General features: G+C 36.8%; 1 long non-coding RNA gene across 3 annotated transcripts; it reads left to right on the forward strand.

Moving 5' to 3' along the window:
• Positions 1-1,909: 1,909 nt before the first annotated feature.
• LOC121947998 lies at positions 1,910-21,652 on the forward strand. Of its 3 annotated transcripts, none has more exons than XR_006106122.1 (8): positions 1,910-1,946; positions 6,649-6,708; positions 7,646-7,696; positions 9,185-9,225; positions 10,210-10,277; positions 14,341-14,409; positions 18,419-18,621; positions 21,448-21,651. It is a non-coding gene; the product is annotated as an uncharacterized LOC121947998 (long non-coding RNA). The 3 variants fall into 3 exon arrangements; XR_006106123.1 differs by having other exon boundaries at positions 14,345-14,409; XR_006106124.1 differs by lacking the exon at positions 9,185-9,225 and having other exon boundaries at positions 21,448-21,652.
• Positions 21,653-21,659: the final 7 nt, after the last annotated feature.

Consider the following 21,659-nt stretch of genomic DNA (forward strand, 5'->3'; position numbering starts at 1 on the left):
ATAAGGTAGACAGACACAAATACTTTTGAAAGTAATACTACATGACCAGAGAAAACAGAGGAAAAGGGCTGTTGAATTTTCCTTTGCTTAAGAAGTAACCTACAACAAATACACTGTACTACCCCGGTGGATAATATAATTTGACTATTGCCGCTGTTTTTCACAGGAAACAGTATGGTTTTAAAGTTTTGCACATTTTTTTACATTTTATTTTGGTGTCAAGATTTACTGATGAAAAAAAGATAAAAAATGTAGCCTACATTTTGCAAAAATAAACCAGAAACATTAATGATACATTTGTTTTATAGTTGTTTTTGTTCTAATGACCCTGCTGGGGGAAAAAAACAGCGAAAAACAACCCTATGTTAGCTGGTTTTAGCTGGTTTTAGCATGTGAAAGATCATCTTAGATGGTCCTGACCCAGTTCTTGCAGATCTTTGATGGTTTAGCTTGGTGGGCCACCAGCTGGATATTCTGGTATGACCAGCCTGTCAAGGTACGCACATTTATCTTTATGCATATCCCATGACAGTAGACTTAACTGATTTAGTCCTTTTGCTTTTCATACTTTATATTCCACACTCAAGGACGTTTATTTGGCTTCAATTTTATAGGAACATTAATGGATCAAACCAGCTACCAGCTGATATGACCTACTACACCCTCAAAGATAATGCAAAAACATAATCTACCTTAAACTGGTTAAACAAGCTGGTCAACCTGCTTAACCATCTTAATGCTTTTATTCTATTTTTGGATAGCTTTGAAAATCTCTCCCTTTTTTGTTTGTTTTTTCTTTATTGTTTAATTTGTGTCTGTCACACTGCTCTCTATGATGTCTGACTTCAAACTTCTTGTCAGCACCCAATCCATGCCGCCTGCCTGATCATTTCTACATATGTGCAAGCAGTCCGCCATCTTGGACAGCTACCTATGGCAGCCTCGTTTGGACAAACAGATGCTTTATACGCTGCCAGATCTGATCTACGCACACTTGGTCAAACAAGCTTCTTCTGCGGAGACAGAGGAAGAAGAACTATGGAAATCAGACCCCTGGCTTGTTCAAAAGTTGTACAACTTTTTTGTGCGTTTTGTATGAATTAATACTGTTATGCCTCTTTGGTGTAAATAAAGTTTTGAAAAACCCCAAATATAAAACAAAACAAAACTTATCAGTTGAGGAGACAAGAGACAAAGGAATATCTGGAAAATATCTCAGGAACGCCCTGCATTGTTCCGTTCATGACTTTATAAATATAATACAATTTATAACTGATTTAAAGTTATTTTAGTTATTTCAAATACATAATACAGAGTAAGCTGTAAGAATAACCTATCTAATGCAGGTAATCCAATGTGCTCTCTAAAATGTCGAAATTGATTAAAGTTAATCAAAATCCGCCCAACTGCAGTTAGAATATGCACACCTCTGCTTTAACACAGAAATTTTAAAAATATCAGAAATTAATTTAGCATCCATCAGCATAACCTCCAAAAGCACCAATAAAATGTCAAAATTAGCCAAGCAGTTGCTGATGTGGTGTTATAATAATAATAATAATAATAATAATAATAATGATATTATAATACTAATATTAATTGTTATTATTATTATTATTATTATTATATAATATATATATATATATATTATATTATATATAAGATATAATATCATATATATATATCATTATATTATATATACATTTTATTTATATATATATATATATATAAAATGAAGTTGTTGTTAATAATAAGTTTGATAGAGCATGGATCTATCAGAGCCCCTTGTTTACTTCTAGTGCACTAGCGTGGATGTATAATAGGAAGCTGTTGCGCATGCGCAGAACGGATTGGGTGCTGACCTGACACGGTTCAATAAAGTTGTATTGGGGGGAAAAAAAGAGAAAACAAAATGGCGACGGGCAGGGAGCCACGGAATCACGCAGGTAACAAACAAAAACCACCCTAAAAAACAGTTATACGGTTAGCTAAAAATATACTCCTGAAAACGTTTTAGTCGAGAAACAGGCGACGCAGTAACAGAGTATTGGTTCACGTTTTATCAGGACTGCTTAGTTTTACCGTTTGATGTCTGTATTTTCAGCCTGTTGTTGATCAGCCTCTCCTTCAAAACGTACCGGCTAACAGTCACCGCCGAGCAGCACCAGCATATGTTGCTAAAGTTATTTTGGGTGAAAAATAGTCAATACAGTGACCAAATCTTGGTTTATATTTGGTCAGAGCTGCCTTGTTTAGCTGTTTGATCCTTGTTTGGTGAGGTAAACCATGGTGGTGGCGAGTATATGAAAATCCAGGTAACGCGAAGAAGTATAATCTGTAGTTAGAGCAACAGAAAGCTAGCGAAAATCTGCCGTATCATCCGGCGGATTTAGATATCTCTTTTACTGACCTTACTGCAGTTAAAGATGATGAAGATATCCTTTGGTTGGATTTTTGTGAAGACAGGTGTGTAAGTGTAGTTTTTTGCAGTGGCTGTAAACAAGTTGCTCCCTGAAATTCACACAGTAGATCATGCAGGATCTCTACATATTGTCATGGACAAAATTTAAGGATCCATAATATTAATTTTTCTTGCCAAACTTTTTCTGGCGTTTTTTTTTATTTTTATTTTTTTTTAACATATCTGATTCAAACTTAATTGAAACACAATTTTAGTTAGCCCAAATACATGAAGGGAGAAAATGAGGGAACATATCTGATGGATAAAAAAAAACATTTATTCACACAGCGCTACAGTGACTGTATGTTACTGTAGACAGCAACAGAAAATACATTTGTCATTAAGTTACATACAGTGGAATTTTATCCATTGAAGATTACTATTAACAGTTTAATTATAGACAAAATTTAATTACCTTTCCAAAGCTTTCAGTGATTTTTTATAAATTTCAAGACTTTTACAGACCTGGAAAATACAATTGTAAAAATTTTATGACTTTTCCAGGTTATCCATGACCTGTTGGGCAAGTTACCTCCAAAGTGTAATACATTATATATTACTAGTTAATCTCATTTGAAAGTAATTAGGTATATTACAATATTACTGTGTCTAAATTGTAATGAGTTACACTACTTGTCGTTACTGTTGAGTGCCTTTCACCAAAATAACCACAGAAGTATGACTGGGTATTTTAAAATGCTAAATGTAGTTTATTGCAGTTCGTTATGCATCCACTGTGGGCCCCTAAGGCTACTAACAGCTTAATATAATAGGCGCAGTGTAGGCTCACAACACAAAACAATCAGTAACAATAACTGTCAGAATCACAAAAGCAGAGAAAGCATCAAAGTCTGGTAAATTATTTAGATTTAAATTACAAGTGATGGAGACCTGAGAGCAGTGTTTTAATGGAAGTATGTCTAAAAAGTTGACATTTTCTTTCCAGTGGCTTTATTGTTCCAAAACATAAATAAGCAAATTTACACTGTATGATAATCGTCAAGAAGAAGACCATACTGTATAAAGTGGAGCTGGAAGTTACACACATATTATATTGGCTCTGACTGAAAAAATATAGCTTCCCCCCCTTATTAAAGCAATAATTTAAACCAAAAAAAACTGACAAATCAAAGCATGTGACATTTAAAAAATATATTTGAAGTCAAACCACATCAAAAAATCAAAATGATTGGAAGTCTATTTTTGGACAGGTGCTCAAAGTGCAGTTATTCTTTGTAGATACTGCCTTTGGCATTTTTCATTACAGGTAATTGGGAGTTGAGAAACCTGGATGTTCACTTTGTGCACAGAGACTAAGAAATGAAGGGGGATATTATTGGACTCCTGCATTTTAACAGAGGTGAAGACAGGTATTTTTTTGAATAGCTCTCATTGAAGTAGTTTCTCTGTGCTGGAGTAAGTCCAATTACAATACACTTTGGTGTCTTCAAAATCACTCTGAGGTAAAGCCTCAGATAGTACGAACCGTTGTCTTTGGAGTCTTTTATCTCTGCACACTGAAGGAGGCCTCCTGGGACCTTCTAAGGAAAATAGTGCTGAGCGCTGCTTAAACGTATACAGAGATTAATTTCATATTCCCATCGAGGTTTCTGTTTCACTCAAAATTATTACTGTGACCTTGACAACGGCTAACGTTTAGCCTCAACTTAGACGGGAGCTTTAATCATCACAGTGCAGACGCAGACAGGGCTTTGTATCATTCTTGAAGTTGTTCATGGTAAAGCCAGTGTTTTCAGAAGCTTAACTCTGCACACGGGGCATGCCTTTCAGTGAGTCAAGGAGATGGATTGTTGTGAAAAATGAGTGAGGTCATTTTTAACTAAGGAAGGATTATTACCACAGTGACATTGCTTTTCCTGCGCAAGTTGTATAGGCCTGACAGGCTGTTTATATTTTGTAATGACTAAGTCGAATAACAGGATTTTTAAAATTTATTTAATGTGTTTTTAATCATTATTTCCTTTGGCTTACTTCATGTCTTCATTTCATACTCAAAACATGATTTATTCAGTACTTTGGTTTTGACCTGCAAAACAAATAACATTCCCTCAGTTTTGCTCTCAGCAACTATTAGCATATTAACATGCTAAAGTAAGATAATGAACACGGTAAACATTATACCAGCTAATTATAAGTATGTTAACAAATGGGTTCAAAGGGTTAAATACTTGTGAAAGGCATCTGACAGCAGCACATGAAAAGTGATGTAGCTCCAGGTTTGAATGGGTTAATCTGGAGTCAGTGCTTCACGGCTCACAAGGGTTTTAAAAAATTTTTATCTGGTACTTATTTTCTTTGAAAAAAAAAATGTTTTTCAAAAGTGCTTTGCTAGTAATATCTTATTGTTAGGTCAGTTATGCAACCAACATTTTTTAGCAAAAGGATTCATAAATTGTCCTTGGTCCTGTCCCCTTGGGTCTTATTTTATTTTTTAAAGATCGTGGAAGTTTGATTTATAGGGATTTGGGCAACTTTTGTCAGAGGTGTGTAATATTCAGAGTTATGTTTTCATTGGTTTACAATTGCCAGACAATAGGACTCTTTTTTGTTTTCTTTCTTTTTTTTGTTATCTTAGAATGAGCTGTTTATATCTACATACGGAGTGGGTCCTCTTCCACAGAGTCCGCCATGATGTTGTACCCTAGCACAGAATGGACAAACTAAAAACTGGCTTTAGATAGGGCCATTCACATTTTCATATCAGCCACCATAGTTCTACACACTTGTACTTGTACTGGCACATGGGAGTTTTAGTTTTGCAACCTCACTGCCAAATGCTACTAAATGCAACACACTAGACCTTTAAGGGAAATAACGATCACCCTATACTGTATGCAGTTAAAAGAGATGTTTTTTAATGCGTCACAGGTTTTCTCCAACTTATCATCATTTGCAGAAACTTAAGAAAGACATTGATGTACGTTGTACCTTATGTGGAGAGCTTAGAGTGATGCTGGTGCATTTGTTTGGTCTCATCCACGCACAAAACCACTGGAGTAAATTGTCAGGATTTGTTGCTTATTATATCTACCCTCTGTTCATGTGACTTTGAAAAAAAATGTAATGTTTGAATTGGCTGAACATGACAAGAATATTTGCTTGCAGTTTTATTGCTTTTTTTGACAAAATTGTATATTCACAAATACAGATTTTTAGCGAAAAGCCATATTCTTTTAAAACGTATGTGTATTAAGCAGTACATAGTTTCTGTTTCTGAATGTGCAAACAAAAAAACTTTTAAAACATTGATCCGATGTAAGCTTCACCAAAAAAATGATCTTTTTTTTCCTCTTATCTTCTTTTTCTGCAACCCCACGTGTTTTGCAATTGCAGACTGTTGCATTCTTATTGTAGACACAATGTATTGAAGTGACTGTCGATTTTATATTTGATTTTTACTTTTCTGAGTGAACCTACTTTAAAAAATCATGAATAAATATGTTAAGGTAAGCTTGTAAGCATTCTAATATTAGCATTTAGCTTTAAGGTCTTATGTGTAGGATTTAGTGGCATCTTAGTAGTGTACCAAGCATGTAGAAGAACTACGGAGGCTGACACAAGATCTTTTTTTGCTTTGAATTACAGTAAAAAAAAAAAAAAAAGATGGACTCTTTTATTAACTTAACTTAAAGATTTAAATCTAATATTATTTATGCTAAGAGATGCCCCTAAATCCTACACACTGGACCTTGAGAGCCTCATTGTGCTGAAGTAAAGCCTCAAAGAGCTGCTAGCCTTCCCAAAATTTAAATGTGCATAATAAAAGTCCAGGTTTGAATCTGAAGCATTGCTCTGTTTTAAGCAAGTCCACTCCAGTGTTCAGCTCACTCACGGGTCTGAGGTCTGTGTTGCATTGTGTGATCTTTTAGTTAAATTCCTCCTACACAAACCCAACACAGGCACCTGTCTACCTTGCACTAGACAAACACAACTACTGTTACCAGCTCAAGTGGGGAACAGTAGAACTAATGCCAACAGGTGGAGCTCAGGTCAAGTGTTGCTGTTGACCCATTCAGTGTAAAAATACTGAGACATTACAGATAATCACAGGTATATTTTACTGAACATTCACAGCTTGGATACACCAGTAGGGTTAAGAACCTGCATTTATTCATGACTGCACTGTATTGTTTCTATTATTCATTTATTTCATTTTTCATTTTCAGACAGAAAGAGAACAGTCGGCGTCAACGAGCACCAAACCGAGCCACCCTGCTGCCCAATAGGTACTTTTTGCATTTCTTGATGTGTGTTTTCAGACATTAATGGTAAGCTGAAGGCACAATGGGAAGCACAAGCACGTACCTCCCACCACCTGGAGATAGCAGCCTGTGCATTCTCACTCTTGTTTTCTGTGCTCAAGCCTTTTTTTTTCTCTGAGAAAGGGGTAAACAGTCCCATCAATACAGTGTTTTCCCGCTGTCTACCCACCCACTGCTTCCAGATTATCAGACAGGACTACAGCGCAGGTTTCACAATAAATCCTCTCATCCCTTTTCTCCCTGGCTTTCCTCTTCACTCATCTTCTTTTTTCATCACTCTGACTTTCCTCCTCTCTCTTTGGCAACTTACTCTCCCACCAAGGTGCAGTTTCACAATACAAAATCGTATTTTTTCAGCAATCATTTTCAAGCTTTTCCTTTTCAGAGATATGCCAGCCAGTAAATGAGGGTGCATATAAAAAATCTAATATGAATTTTACATATTTATATGCCTTATGTAGTTTTTCAGTTTGATTTATATGAGCTGCCACAGTATCAGTCATAGGTGTCTGCCAATTCGACCTGAAATCTAAATTTGGCAGACTTGCTGGGACGTGAGCCATGAGTTTATTCTCGCCGGGCTCAGAACTGGGATCAGGTGTGAGGATAAGTGACCATAAATAAGCCCGAAATATGTGTGCAGGAGTCTAACATTTATGAAAATGTAATTTGATGTACTGCTGGGGTTTCAAGTGGCCCTGCTGTCTGGTAAAAAAAAAAAATTCTAGTTAAAGGGAAGTTGTGAAAACTAGCAGATGACAGAAAAGGACATTTCAAAACAGAAAAAATGGGAAACATCGAAATAAATGGTGAAAAATTCAATTTTAATTAATTAAATGTGGTAATTTACTTTTCTATGTAAAAGTAAAAAAGCTAATATTTTTCTTCTTTCACTTTTCAGAGCAAAGCAGTTGTGACAAATAACACCACAAACAGATGGCACCTGAGACAGGTGAGAACATTGTAGTCTTTTTTCAGCGTATTTATCCTCATGTCTGCTCTTAGAAGGTCAGTTGGCCAAACAGTGCAATACTGCAGCATGTGCAGCACATAACAGAGGGCTAATTTGGCACAAAGTGAGACAATAAAACATGCTATCACTATTCCTTGAAATGAGAAAAATCACGCGTGTAGTTAATGCTTTCTGGTTAAGGAGGAAGGGGAAAAAATTCATTAATCCCATCCTAGTTTCCTTCTTACTGCTGATAAATTTCCTGACATAATTCACTAAGTGCTTCTGTGTTGCTTTGTCCTGAAACAGAATCTTCACATTTTATTCATGCAACAGCTGTAGCATTACTGTCATCACTTTCAATAATGTTCTGCGAGAAAAGCTCTATTTTATTTACTGACCTACTTATCACAGCTCACACAAGCATGGCTGCTTCTACTGAGACCATCCCCATGGCCACTGACCCATTTGCCAGACAAGCCAGCCTTCGAAAATTTGAAATTTTTTCAGATCACATAAGTCACACATAAATCTCTTCCTTAATATTTCTCCTCTGCTGCACACCGCCACTAATAGTACCCCTCTCTTTCAAATCCCACCCACCTTCTTCTCTCATAGTTCTCTGGTGCAAGGTGGGTGTCCCGCTTAGCATCGCTTCGTGACTGAGGTCTGACACATCCTCTCACTGCATCCAGGGCGGACGCACTGCCAGTTCCATTTATGACACAAGCCGATACATTATTCATGCCTCTTAATTAGGTAGTGAAGCAGCAGCTTATACTGCTGAGACATTTAGTAGATCAGGTTCTTGGATGGAACTTTCAACATGACTTTGCCACGGTACACAAAAGCAAACTCAATAAGAAATGGCACTGTGACAGTGGATGTGGTATTTTTAACTACGAGCTTTGGTGTTATTGTGAATACTTTAAGAAAGGTGCAAACAAACACAAGGTACTCATAAAACATCAGAGCACACAGAGTAGAAGTCACATTGAAGATTTTTAATATTATACAGGACATTAAGCATAAACAAAACACCTGAAGATAACACGGTTATGTTTACTGACTGAATTGTTGCTCTTCATGGTGCTATGTCAGAAAAAAACACGAAATTTGTGGAAGAAGAAGAGTGGTAATAAATACAGTGAGATGAACAGCTCCTAATGAATAACTTCATGAAAATAGTTAAATCCGTTAAAGGAAACAGCATTATTGATCACGACCACTTGACTTGTTTTCACTGCTGTCAATGATGACAAAACCTGCTTTTTATACAGCTGATCCTAAAAGTCTTGGCAATGGCATTGAAATCATTAATCAAAACATATGGTCTTAATTGATATTAAAATGACTTAAATCAGTCTTAAAAATGCTGACAGATGGAAAGTAGAATTTTATAAATCATTTCTTTCTAAAAATGCATTTTGAAATCTCAAAAATCTCAAATAATTTACCAAAACCCTTTTCTTAAACTTGTCATTATAGGAAATACAAAGCTGCCAAGAAAACCCACCAAAAAATGCCAGGTATTTCTCAATTCCCAATGCAGAATAAGCATGATACTAATGTTGCTCATAGTCATGATAACATTGCACATATGGAAGACATTCTATTTACTGGTTTTTGCACATATTGTATTGCATGGTAATTCTTTATGTGGTAATTTAAATGTTAAATTCTTTAATGATGAACCACTCACACTTACTAGCCTGTTAAACTTTTACAATAATCAGTTCTGCAAGTCTGTATTTTATCAATATTTGTTATTCATAAACATATCCGATGAAAGGCTGAATGCTGGCTGCAAGTGTTGTATTTTCAGAGCCAACAAATCTGGGCTGCTTTCGGAGCAAAGCCTTTTTAGTTCCCTCTTGTCAGATGAAAAAAAAAATGGCAGTGTGTTGTACCTGTTGGCACTGGAGCTGTATGCCTCTGACATGGCTGTATGCAAAACCTTGTTTCCTTTTCCTTTTTTTTGGAGTGCAGATCAGTATGGTGACAGGCCCAATATCCACTGCAGATTCCTCTCTTTCTCCAGTCAAGTGCTGGGTCAAAAGGGATAAAACCACTTCCTTTCTCTTCTCTGATACGTGCTAATACGCAGTCTGTCAGAACTGAGGTGGCAAGGCCCTCAGGGAGGGTTTTGCACTGAACTATTTCTTGTCTGTAGAAAGATCAGGGAGGGTAATCTCTGTCTCTGCTATCCAGGACTGTGCTGCTGTGTAATTCAGTCTTTATCCTAAATCCGGGGAGAGAAAGACAGCAGAGAGAGGGAGATAGAGGGAGAATTATTTGAAAACCTCTAATGTACGAAACAGGGAAAAAAAAGAGTATTTGCAGAAGCGACATGATTGCAGAGGGGTTAGGGCATTGACAAGGGGACACTTTTTCCAGATAGCTAGATGGAAATACATATTCACAAAGACTCCTCATCCTCATACAAAGCAGTGCACACCCAATGTGATAATTTAAACAAGTTATTCTAACAGTCTTATCATTCTGAATTGCAGGCATTGAACGAGCCCTTCAAAGACAATAAACGCTGCAGACCGCGGTCATATCACTATCATGGAGCCAGGTGAGTGTGTTGGTGTATTGAGTCTGTAGTGTTGGTTTTGAGATGAAGTAAAAACAGTGGGTGGCGAGTACATCAGTATCTGGTCTTATTTATTACAAATATATATAAGTATTTTTTTTATTTAAATTTTAAATAAATAATGAAGCCTGTCCAAGAGAAAATATGATAGTCGAGATCCACTCTGAAGCTTATTTATGTCTTATTATACAGTACTGGGTTAAACCCATTTAATTGCTCAACTCTTGTGGGAGTGAAAATTGAAAACCAAGGTTTAATTTCATAGGTCTCTATTTTCAAGGGATTTTTCAGCGTCTCTAAAGCCCTTGCACTATTACTTGTCATGTAAAAAGCAATTACAATCAGTGCGTGGATGAAATGTGTCATCAGAGAATCCATTAACAATGTCCTCAGACCTTAATATTTACAGTCACCACCCTACTTTCAGAGGCAACACTGAGTTTTATGAGTTGTGAAGGACAATTAGAAGGCATTGGTCTCATTGTCAGATCCGTTGTGCTAGGCAGTCTATTTGAGGCAATTATCATTTCACAAAGGTATTTATTACAGTACTATTGTATTACATCAAATTATACAAGTGTTCATGTTGTGTTCGGGTCTTGTATTTGACGCTACGAAAAAGCCGTGTAGCTCACACATCATTAACTAGTGCAATAAAAAAGGTCTTTAATGACTTGTGAAGGAAAAACAACATCAACCGTCAGTTTCCTCTTTTAAGGACACAATAAGCGATACAAATAAAACTCAGCGTACTCAGGCTAATAAAGTAGTTTATCATTATAAACAGGCCCGCCTACAGAAATAGCTGTGCCTCTGAAAAAAGTCCAGACATAAGGTCCTTCCCAGTTGTGCATTACTCATATCAGCCTACCTCTTGGCTGGCAATTAGGTGTGGGTGATATGACCTTAAAAAAGTATCAAGATATTTAAGGGCAATTTTGCAATAAAGATATTCTTGATGATTTATTAAGATACAGGGGAAAAAATATTCTATTGATTTCAAGGACATTAAATAAAAACAAAATATAGTTTTATAAGTTAGCATAAATTTAACAGTTTGCTTTCAAATATTCAATAAAGTATCAATAATAAAGAATTAAGTAAAATGATCTTATTTATTTTTCAAACAGAAACTAGCTTATAGCTACGATTAATTTGTTTCTCGGGTCATGTGGCCGGCCAGGAGAGGGGGTTTTCATTCATAACAGGCTACATTTTACTAGAGCAACAGTAAACTATATGTTTTTCTTGTTTTAATAAGTAATAGTAAAGATTTTGGTTCAAAATAAAATTTGTTTATATTTCATTTAGGATGAACATGATTATTGCTGGCCTCGATAGCCCCCACCTCCAGCGGCTGGCCTCTAGAAAGCTTTCCCCTTTTAACCCCCCGATGGGCAGCGCTGATTGTAAATACACTTATTCACATTCTTGCAGATGGTTGGATTAATAGATTGATCGGCTAAAACTCTCATGTTTGTAGCTTAGAGTGACGCTACAGACTGAAGTCAGTGAGCCTGGACTAGAATAAGTTCTGGAAACAGTTAGCCTGGCCGTAGCCAAATATTAATCTGCCACCCAGCACCTTGAAAGCACACAAATTTGTCTCTGCTATTTCCAGTCTTTAAGCTAAGCTTATGAGCACAAAAAATAACACATTTTCAATATCGATGTAACTGAAAAAATTGTTACATACAAATGTTATCTCCCCACAATATCTAAATACTGTTTTAAAGCCTTTTCCCAAACAATTCTGTCAAAAAATATATATCCCTTTATTTAAATTTTTGTCCTAAAATACTATGCTTACACTAAAACTGGGTTTTCAAAGTCTCAAACGCTCCTCACACACAAAATAGAGACGCCTTTACTTCCGTAACACCTCCCTGCCATCAACTCCGTTGGAACCACAGTTCACATGATGCGATGGTGAATATAAACAAGACGTATATATTGCCATGTCATCAGTACGTTTACTGTATGCAACAACTTGAGAACCCCCTTTTTTAAAGCCTGTTCCTTGACATTTTAGGAAACTGGCACCATTAATAATATGTAGAATTGGCTTTTAGCAATTCATTTTTCATTTGCAATGTACCCATGTTTGTACTGACAACTATCACTGGATTATTTTAATAGAAGAACAAGTTAAAAACATAACAATTCTTAGACGAGTTCTTAGATATAAAGACAGTCTTTTTTACATCTGGATTTATGTAGGTCTCTTTTTACACATAGGACATAGGAAATAATGATTTCCCTTGAAAGTGTACGTCACACTCAATCTAAAAATATGTGGATCGTGTCTGTAAGTTGAGATTTATGGCAGCTATGTCTCAGAGGTTTTTAAAGTACCTTGGTACCATCCATGAGCACAGGTCTTGTGTCAAAGTCTCAGAAAGCCAAGTGTTTCTCGTAATGGTGGCCCTTTAAAACAAAGCAAGGTCCTGTGACACCTTGTCACATTTATGTTTACAGGTTGTGACCAGTAAACTGTTAGAATTTCACAGTATCCCTTCTCCAGCAGTTGCATTGCATTGCTTTTTACAGGGTTTGTATGGTCATGGAAAACCTGGAAAAGTCATGGGATTTCACAAACTCATTTTCAAGGACTGGAAAAGTCATGGAATTTTGTTGTATGTAAAAAAAAAAATTTAAAAAAATCAATCATGTTCGGTACAAAACCTACCACGTCCAATTCATACGTTTGAAAGCATGTGCCTTAATTCTTATGTGACAGTATTTTTTCTCCATTTAGAAATTAATTTCTAATCAAATGCATTAATGATGCACTGATGGTGTAATTGGTTCTGTTTTTCCTTATACTTGAAAGCCAGTGTCAGAGTGATTCACTAAAGTATATGAAGTGAATATAAATATAAGCAGTTATAAGAGATTTGAAAAGGTCGCCGATTAGTTTTATTACAATAATTTACCTTTGGAGTTAGGTATATTGTACAGTGCTGTTATTGCTATATGTTGTGAAATTTTGTTGTGGGTCTTACGGAAAAGTTTTGAAACTTTGTTCCTCAAAATTTGTGGGAATCCTGTTTTTTGGATTCCTTAAGAGGTAAAATTATTCAGTAATTTGTTAAGGGGAAAAAACAACCTCATTATTTGTTTTCCTGTCTTTTTACGTATCTCCTGACCCCTCAAATATTTGGCAGGGTTCCCGACCCACAAGTCTGGGGCCACTGACCTAAATGTTGGTTACAAGCTCTGCTTAAACACACAAATGATCACGCAGCTCCTCAAACATCACAGACCATTTGTTACTAAACTGCGTCCTTCTTTCCTCTGATATGTCAGATACTCAACTGCCAGTGTGTATTTAATTACAAAGTGTGTTGCCTGCTGCGTAAATCATCAGTGAGACAGTACGAGTTGTAATGATCAATTCCCAAATTCACCAAACATTCACCAAGTCATTTCTGCTGTCTTTTAGTGTTATTCTAGCTTATATCCTTTTGCAGTCATTTGCTGAAATGGCTTAAAAAAATACTAATCACAAAAATTAATAGAATTCTGAAGCTGTCCAGTTGTGTGGAAGTTATTCAGATGTTCTGAATGCGAAGATAAAGCTCAGAACAAATGGTTTCAATTAATTTTTTTAAAACCATGCCAGCTGATCAGATGGTGCAGCTGCAGTTACAGCACTCGTACTGTATTTCTCCAGCACTACAGTGGAGCAGAATTAATTCTTTCTACAGTCACATGTGGTTTTGCCAAGAGCAATTCAAAATTATCAAGTGGATCCCGCAGAAAAACTCTGCTCTTTGAAATCCATGAACTTTTTGTGTTTCGACTGGAGTTTGGCCCTTTCACACTGCTTTTCCATAATTGAAGCACATAAATAATTGTACACACAGAAAGAGAGATTATAATGAATAATTCTGGTTCTGGTTCAGATGTGAAGCTGTTTCGTGTTGTCCCCGTTGCTGTTGTCATGTGAAAATGAATAAATTGATGTTTGGGGGAGCTACTAAGATGTATTGAATGTTGCAATGCAGCTAAGCTTTTCTTGTCTCTGTGTCTTTTCTGTCAGCCAGACGTTCTGCTGCCTCCCCTTACGAAACTTGACAACGAGCCAAGTTTGACGACTGACGGATTACAGGTAGCAGATAACACATGAATCTCAACTGAGCTCAACACTATCTGTTTCTCTTTCTTTCACTTTATCTTTTTGGGAAGGTGTCTTTTTGTTCTGTGAGCATTCGAATTGCATTACATTTCTGGAATCCAGGTCTTATCATCTGCTGCAAATATTGTGCTAGAAAGAGGTGCTAGAAATGTAATTACCTACATTAAAAAAAGTTCTTACTAATTGTAATTTTTATATTTACAGTTTATTTAGAATGTACAATGTCGTTCTATAAATATGAGGATCAGTGTCACCAAAACAGCTAATCACTGATGTCACTTTATGAAAGTATGTAATCTTTCTTTGTCAGGTTACACATTTAGTGTATTACAGCATTATTTCTCAGTCAGTTTGAATGTTATACTCCCATTGCCACATTAAGTCTCAAAATGTATCATCTCTGATCTAAAGTTCAAAGTCATTTTTGAAAGAATATTGCTTTGTGTTGAGAAGGTGAGAACAAAAATGACAAAAACAAAATTGTGAGCAAAGGGGAGAATTTGTATTGAGATGATGCAAATTAGCTCAAAGATGAGACACGAGGGGTTTTTTTTCATGAAGGTTCATTAGAGTTCATTAGTTCTCATGCAGTAATAATTTTTTTTTTGGGAAGGGATCCGTCTTATAAGCATAGTCTGTAATTTAGCCTCAAACTGTATTAGCTCAGCCTCTCATCTGGCTTTCTAAAATGCATCTAAAGCGGAACCTTGACTATAATCTGCTGTGTTAGGGGAAAGAGTCTGAAATGCGGTGTTTTGCCTCAAATAGTATTTTCATTTTGTTCTCATACATAATATCTCATAAGTCTTAAATAGAACTAATTTCACCTCTTGTCATTCAAGCAGTTCTAACTTAAAAGGTAAAGTGGTTGGGAAATGTCAAACATGCAAATCATTTTTATTACATTCACTTGAGGGCTGCTCAGCTACTTTATAGAGCCATGTATCTCAGAGTTGGAACTTTTTCACTAAAGAGTTTGACTTGTCACAGTAAGAAAAGCACAGGTGTAAATAATGAAAGTAATGATGGTGATGGTGGTTGACTGCCTCAGTTTCAAGGTCCTAATATTATGCATGCTGACTGTCACACTGTAATGGCTTTTTGGGGCACTTGAATTTAACAGCCATTGTCAATATGATAACGAACACCTGTGCTTTTCCTGCTTTTATGAGTCATAGTGTCTGCTGTAAGAAAGGCCCTTATGTTGAGGAACGTTAAGGAAGTTCTTTAAGTTTACTTCATTAAACCCTTTCATAACCTATTGGATCTCAACCTTAGGCTCATTTTCCAAAACCCAGTTTGTTTGTTGTTTTTTTTTTTTTTTTGTTTTTCTTGTTGTGTTTGTAAAGCATGTAAATATTGTGCATGTTAAGCATTGATTCTTGTTGACATAAACAGGCAAAATAACTTAAATACGTCTTACATTTAAGGAGAGAAAAAACTAACTAACTAACACGGCACTTATTTTAACCCAAACAAAATTCTTTCCCCAAACTTAACTTTGTTTTTTTTTCTATGTCTGGCTCTATTGGGCTTGGACAAACAACGTATTTTGTCTTTAATTTGGAGGCCTTGGCAGATTACTTCTCTTTGTAAGATATTGGTTGCTTCTGCACGCCGCTGCTTCACTGGTGACTCCCCAGCTTTTTGTTCCAGACACTGATAATGAGTTTTTAGCTGTAATTTTAGCTGTTGTCGGCTGTAATTTTAATTTCAAGCAATACATGGAATGCCAGTAAAACTGATAAGTTATGTTTTTGGAAATCCTCAATATTATGAAAATTAGTTCTTGTTTAAACTGATGATTAAGTTTTTCAGAGCCGAATTTGTAGATCTTTATCCAGAATATTTTTAGCTTTGGGCAGTGTTGCTTTGTGTAAGGGTGGCTTCAGCTGATGGACATTTGTCACATAGACATGACACATTTGGGAAAAAAAGTTTATGAAGTTAAACTTTGGAGTAATGCAACTTCGAACTAGATTAGACAATGGTCGGCATTAATAGACAGTATTGAGTCCCCAGCTGTTTTTCCAGACAGCAGTTGATATCTTTACAACTAATTTGTCGTCCCTCGCTTTCTTTATGGCCTCCGTAGAGGTTGGGTTGAATCTTTGACAGGCATTGTAAAAATATGATGTGTTTCTTAGTTCCTAAACAATGGAGATACATGGTTTTCAAAAGGCAATGATTAACGGAGACATAACAGAGAAAACTAGAGTAAGCAGTCATTTTTTAATAAAATGTTTATTATTACCTTTTGTATTATTTTCTGTATACAAGAATGTGTAACAAAAGCCAAATAAGCAATCCATTTTAGTCTTTTAAAAATGGTAAGGCATGTCTGCTTGTATAACCATCAACTTCAGTTCCCCCAAAACACTTCAACAGCGTGCACTGACAGCTCCGAAAATCTTAATGTGCTCCTTAGTTATCTGATTTTGCAAATCACAACAGTACCACACTCACAGCATATGTTTTAGCAAAGGTGCAGCAAACGATTAACATCAAAATGGAGAAGACCTTGCATAACACATTTTGTTCTAAACATTCTGTAAAAAACCTCAGCCGACCACGATTTTAGTCTTTTTTTTTTCTTTTTTTCTTTTTTCAAATGCCAAAGAGAATGAACAAGACAAAAAATGAAAAAGCTCATAGACAAATTGAGTTAAGCACTGAAGCATATCAGACAGTGATACTGTAATGTCTGACCAGGGTAACGAAGCTTGTCAGGAGAGAGAGGAATTCACAAGGCAGTGGAAAATGGCAAACATTTCTCTCATCATAATAACAGAAGACTGTTGTTAGTACCGATACCATCAGCATGTTCTGAAACAGTCATTTCTTGATTTACTTTCTATCCTGTATTCCAGGAGCACTAGACCTGCCTTATCCTAACTCAACCAATCCCAAACTCTTGTTGTTGCTATTAGATCTTGCAGAGGCTCTTAAGGGTGCATTTGATCTTTGCACGGCTGCAGATGCTTACTAAGTTTTCTTACTTTCACAAACATAGTTGTTAAGTTCTGGCTCACCTTTGACCCTGACTCAGGAACATCTGCCTTCACAATATTTTTTAATACTTGAAAACTGAATTTATATGGCTGTGTTTGCCTGCAGCAATATATTACCCACTTACCTGCCCTTCTAATTGACTCCTTCCTCCTCCTGTTGTATACTGTATGTTTATTTAAAGTACCAATTATTGACCAAGCACAGAGATCAGCTGAATGCCACTCCTTTACAGCCCAATTAACTCTAGTTTAATGGAATGATATGACGCTAAACATCAACATAGAGGTGCTGACAAAATATCTGTTTATGTTTACTTCTAAAAATCAAGTGTATTCTCTGAGAAATGTCAATGTTTGAAGCTGAAATTGAATTATCAGTCTGAGCCTCAACGGTCCGACGGCCCCATGTAACAGATCATGATTTTTACATGAAAGCTCCTTCATTGCAATTATCTGCTATCCAGAACTGCACTCCTGGGTGGGTGAATCCTACCAGATGAGGAGAACTGTTGCTGCACATCAGGCCCACCAGCTACTTACTTAATTCAATATTTAGCACATTATAAATAGTTACTGCTGGGTGTCCATCCTGTCTAACTACCTCCCATCTGTCTCTTCTGTCTGACCCCCTAAGTGAGTTCACATCGGCTTCCCTTTGCCTGACACAGTTGGGTGGTGGATTCTTTGAGAGGATGATCCAGCAGTGTAACCCATTTAACTTCAACAGCGGCGTAAACACTATTTCACATTTTGAGAAATTGGTTAAATGTGTGTGTTTAGTTTCCACTTCCTCCCTATTTTTTTATCTCATACGGACTTGACATTAAAAGGGCTCAACAGGCATTTTTAGTTGCCTCTGCAGTATGCATTCTTGTTTGCATGTTTTCTTTGGCCAATCAGAATCAATTCACCAACCCAAATCTCCAAAATGGATGCATTCTAACCTCTTCTTTTATTCCTCTTTCTTTTAGTAACCCAAAAAGCAACAGGATCAAAGAAACGAATACGATGAGATTGCCTCCTCTCACTCTTGCTTCATATCACCGTGGCCTGAATCACTCCGACTACATTTCTAGCCAGGGATGGGAAGTGAGGAAGTCTCCCACTGGTGCCCACTTCTCTGCATATTATGCTCTTGGTTGTCATCTCCCAATGCTGCTGCCTGGCTTTTCGGGTGAGTACCTGTTTACTTTGTTCCCATAGATTTCTGAACCCTTCTCAGTCTCCTCTTAGCTACCTTGGTCCTGATGCATTAACAATGTGTACACACAAAACCCATGTGTACGCCTTTTCCCATACATAAACTGGCATTTGCAAAGGAAGAATGTATGCACCTCACACTGACTTCTGAGCAGGCGTAGGCACAGTTTTAGTAGTGATCGCAGAGGAGAAGGTTGAATGTAAATAGAGAGATGGATAACATTGTTTTAAGCTCTTTTGCCAATTTCACTTATTATGTTATTAGTTTTGTAGGCTACACAGTATTGTGTAAAATATCAATCAAAGTCATATTTAAAAAGTTTAAAATTTGTTCAACTTTGAATTATTGACTAGCAATGAATTTCATTATTGTTTATTTAACTTTCCTGTCTCTGTTAATGATCGTTTGATAGCACATTCTTTACAGTTATCCCCATGGGCAGGTCTAAAGAATGGTGAAGGGGCACATGGATAAATCTGCAAGCATATGTTTAAGGACGTTTCCTCATCCCTTTATGGCGAACTTTGGGAGTGGAAATGAGGCTTGTACCCATTCGCCCAGCGCCATATGATCTAGATTTATAAAACAAAATCAGGCGTACGCACAATTTTGTAAATGTGTGTCCTGCATTTCCATGCAGGTTTCTTATGAACAATTTGAACATGTTCTGTCTGTCCCTATATTGGTTTACCTCACTGGACAGTTGTGACACTGGGTAGGCCCTTATTTTGATCAGTTAAGTGTTGTCTTTCCCCAGGCTTTAGTTGGCTAGTGGCCTGTCGGCTTCCACAATTAAGGTTCACGCACCAGTGGTGCAGTGGAAGGCTTCTGCTCAGTCACATTTCCTAGAGCGGTTTCTGCAGGGAATGAAACAGCAGAGGTCAAATGTTTTCCCATCTGTTCTGCAGTGAGGGCTTCCTGTAGTGATTGGGGTCTCCCTTGTGAGTCATAATCTCCTCTTATTGGGCTCTTGAGCTCACTGAGGGGAGACTTCCCTTAAGGTGCTGTCTGTGAAGACAACCGTGTTGCTGATGCAAACTCAGGCAATGTAGATATCAGTCTACTCTAGTTGTTTGCTCATTTGAAGGGACGGCAGAAGCACTACACTTCACCCGTGCATGTAATTCGTGCCTGAGAACATCAAATATTTTTTTCAGGTCTTGACGGTTGCAGTTTGATTCTTATGTCCCTTTCTTGCTTTCGTATGCTTTGTGAAACATGTAGTGTCTCTGAGATGCTTGCAGCAGCTGTTAATTTGTCACAGCGATGGGTTTGGGGAAAGCTCTTGTTGAGACAAGGGACTTACTTATTGGCTATGTAAAAGGCATTTCAGGTGCTTATGAGCTGATGGGATTGGATCCTCCAGGCACACTCCAACACAAGGGTGGCTGCCTTAAATGCCCTCTTTTGTGGAGCAGTGAACATTTCTCCCTTTGTTTGTTTGTTTGTATGCCTGCGACCCTTCAGGAACATCCTTTTTCTGTGTGACCAGAGGTCACAACCACAGAGTTATGTTGGGGGAGTGCAAACTATTAGTTTGCTCCCTCTGGAGCCTGTTAGAGGTCAAAGCCTATTTTGTAGATAGACTGATGGTTATGAATAGTAACCCTAGTTCTAAGAGTAAAGTCAGAACCGTCTAACCTTGGCACCCTGCTGTTTGAGTTACTGAGTTTGTTCATGCCTTTTAAGAAAACCTAACCACTTGTGTAACCTGCAGCCTGTTTGGGTGGTGGGTGTGTTCTGATTGGCCAAGCAATAACATGGGTTTACCTGCAGAGCCTGTCAGAGAGCTGCAATGTCTACCATCTATAAATGTAATACAAACAAGTAATGAAACATTCAACATAAATCATAATTCTAAATAATTAAAGCGTGGGAGCCAAGAAAATAAATGAAAATGTAATTAGCATTTACCTAATATCACTAATGTATTCTGAGTCCTCTGAGAAATTAAAAAGGTAATCTGAACTGTGCATCTTAAGTACCCAAACAGAAGAGAGTAAATCAGGTAACTGAATATTGTTAGCAGGCAATTGTAGTATAATGGCTTAGTGTTGTTGCGAAAACTCTCCTGTGTTTTTTAATTTTACAGGCAATCAAATAACTTGTAAATACAAATACATTTATAGAAAATGTAGCCATTAACTGAACCAGTAAGATTACATTACAGTACCTTCCAGTGAAATACATACTGCAACTGTTAATAAGTACAATACAATCAGTTAAATGATCTGAAAATATAGATCCTCTGCCTCTATGGGGTAGATGTTTCCTGTAGCTTTATAAACTTATGAAGCCAACAAAAATAATCTGTGCAAAGTAGCTCTCTTAGTGCAGTACATTTGCACTTTCTTAGAGATAATCAAATGTGCAACTATTGAGTGGCTGTAAAAACGGCTGTCTCCTGAAGCCACACTGATATGACCAAACGGGAAACCAGGTGAACCGCTAACACTGTACAATCCTGTACCAACAAATCCCAAACTGTGTAGCCTGCTTTAAAAAAAAATAAAATAATAATAATATATTTTTTTTTTCCTGTCAGTTAACATTTCCATGCATGCACACATTAACTTTCTCCTTTTGTCTGAGGGGGGGAAGACTAACGAAACATAATGAGCATTATCTCATTTTACACAACATCATCATACTTAGGAAAATAAAAACAATTTCTGCCTTTGTCTGAAAAATCTGATTAGATGTTTTTTTACATTCTAAATGAGAAGCATGTTCTTTAAAATCCACTTTCGAATAATGAGAAAACACCACATTTTCTTTTCTTTTTTTTTTTTTCTTCAGAGATGTGAAAGCTGGTTCAGTGATGGCACCAAGCATTCTTTGGGGGACGAGCAGGATGCAGCACTGCACTCACTTCCAGTTCTACCATACCACACAGTAAGCCATTCTCAACAGGTTTCCACGAGGTTCTACATGTCCAGTGATGGAACAGCAGTAGAACTTGCTGTTGAACATACTGTACGTAACAGTATTAAAGTCAGTGATGATCAGGC

The sequence above is a fragment of the Plectropomus leopardus genome, chromosome 1, assembly GCF_008729295.1.
Source record: "Plectropomus leopardus isolate mb chromosome 1, YSFRI_Pleo_2.0, whole genome shotgun sequence".
Lineage (NCBI taxonomy): Eukaryota > Metazoa > Chordata > Actinopteri > Perciformes > Serranidae > Plectropomus > Plectropomus leopardus.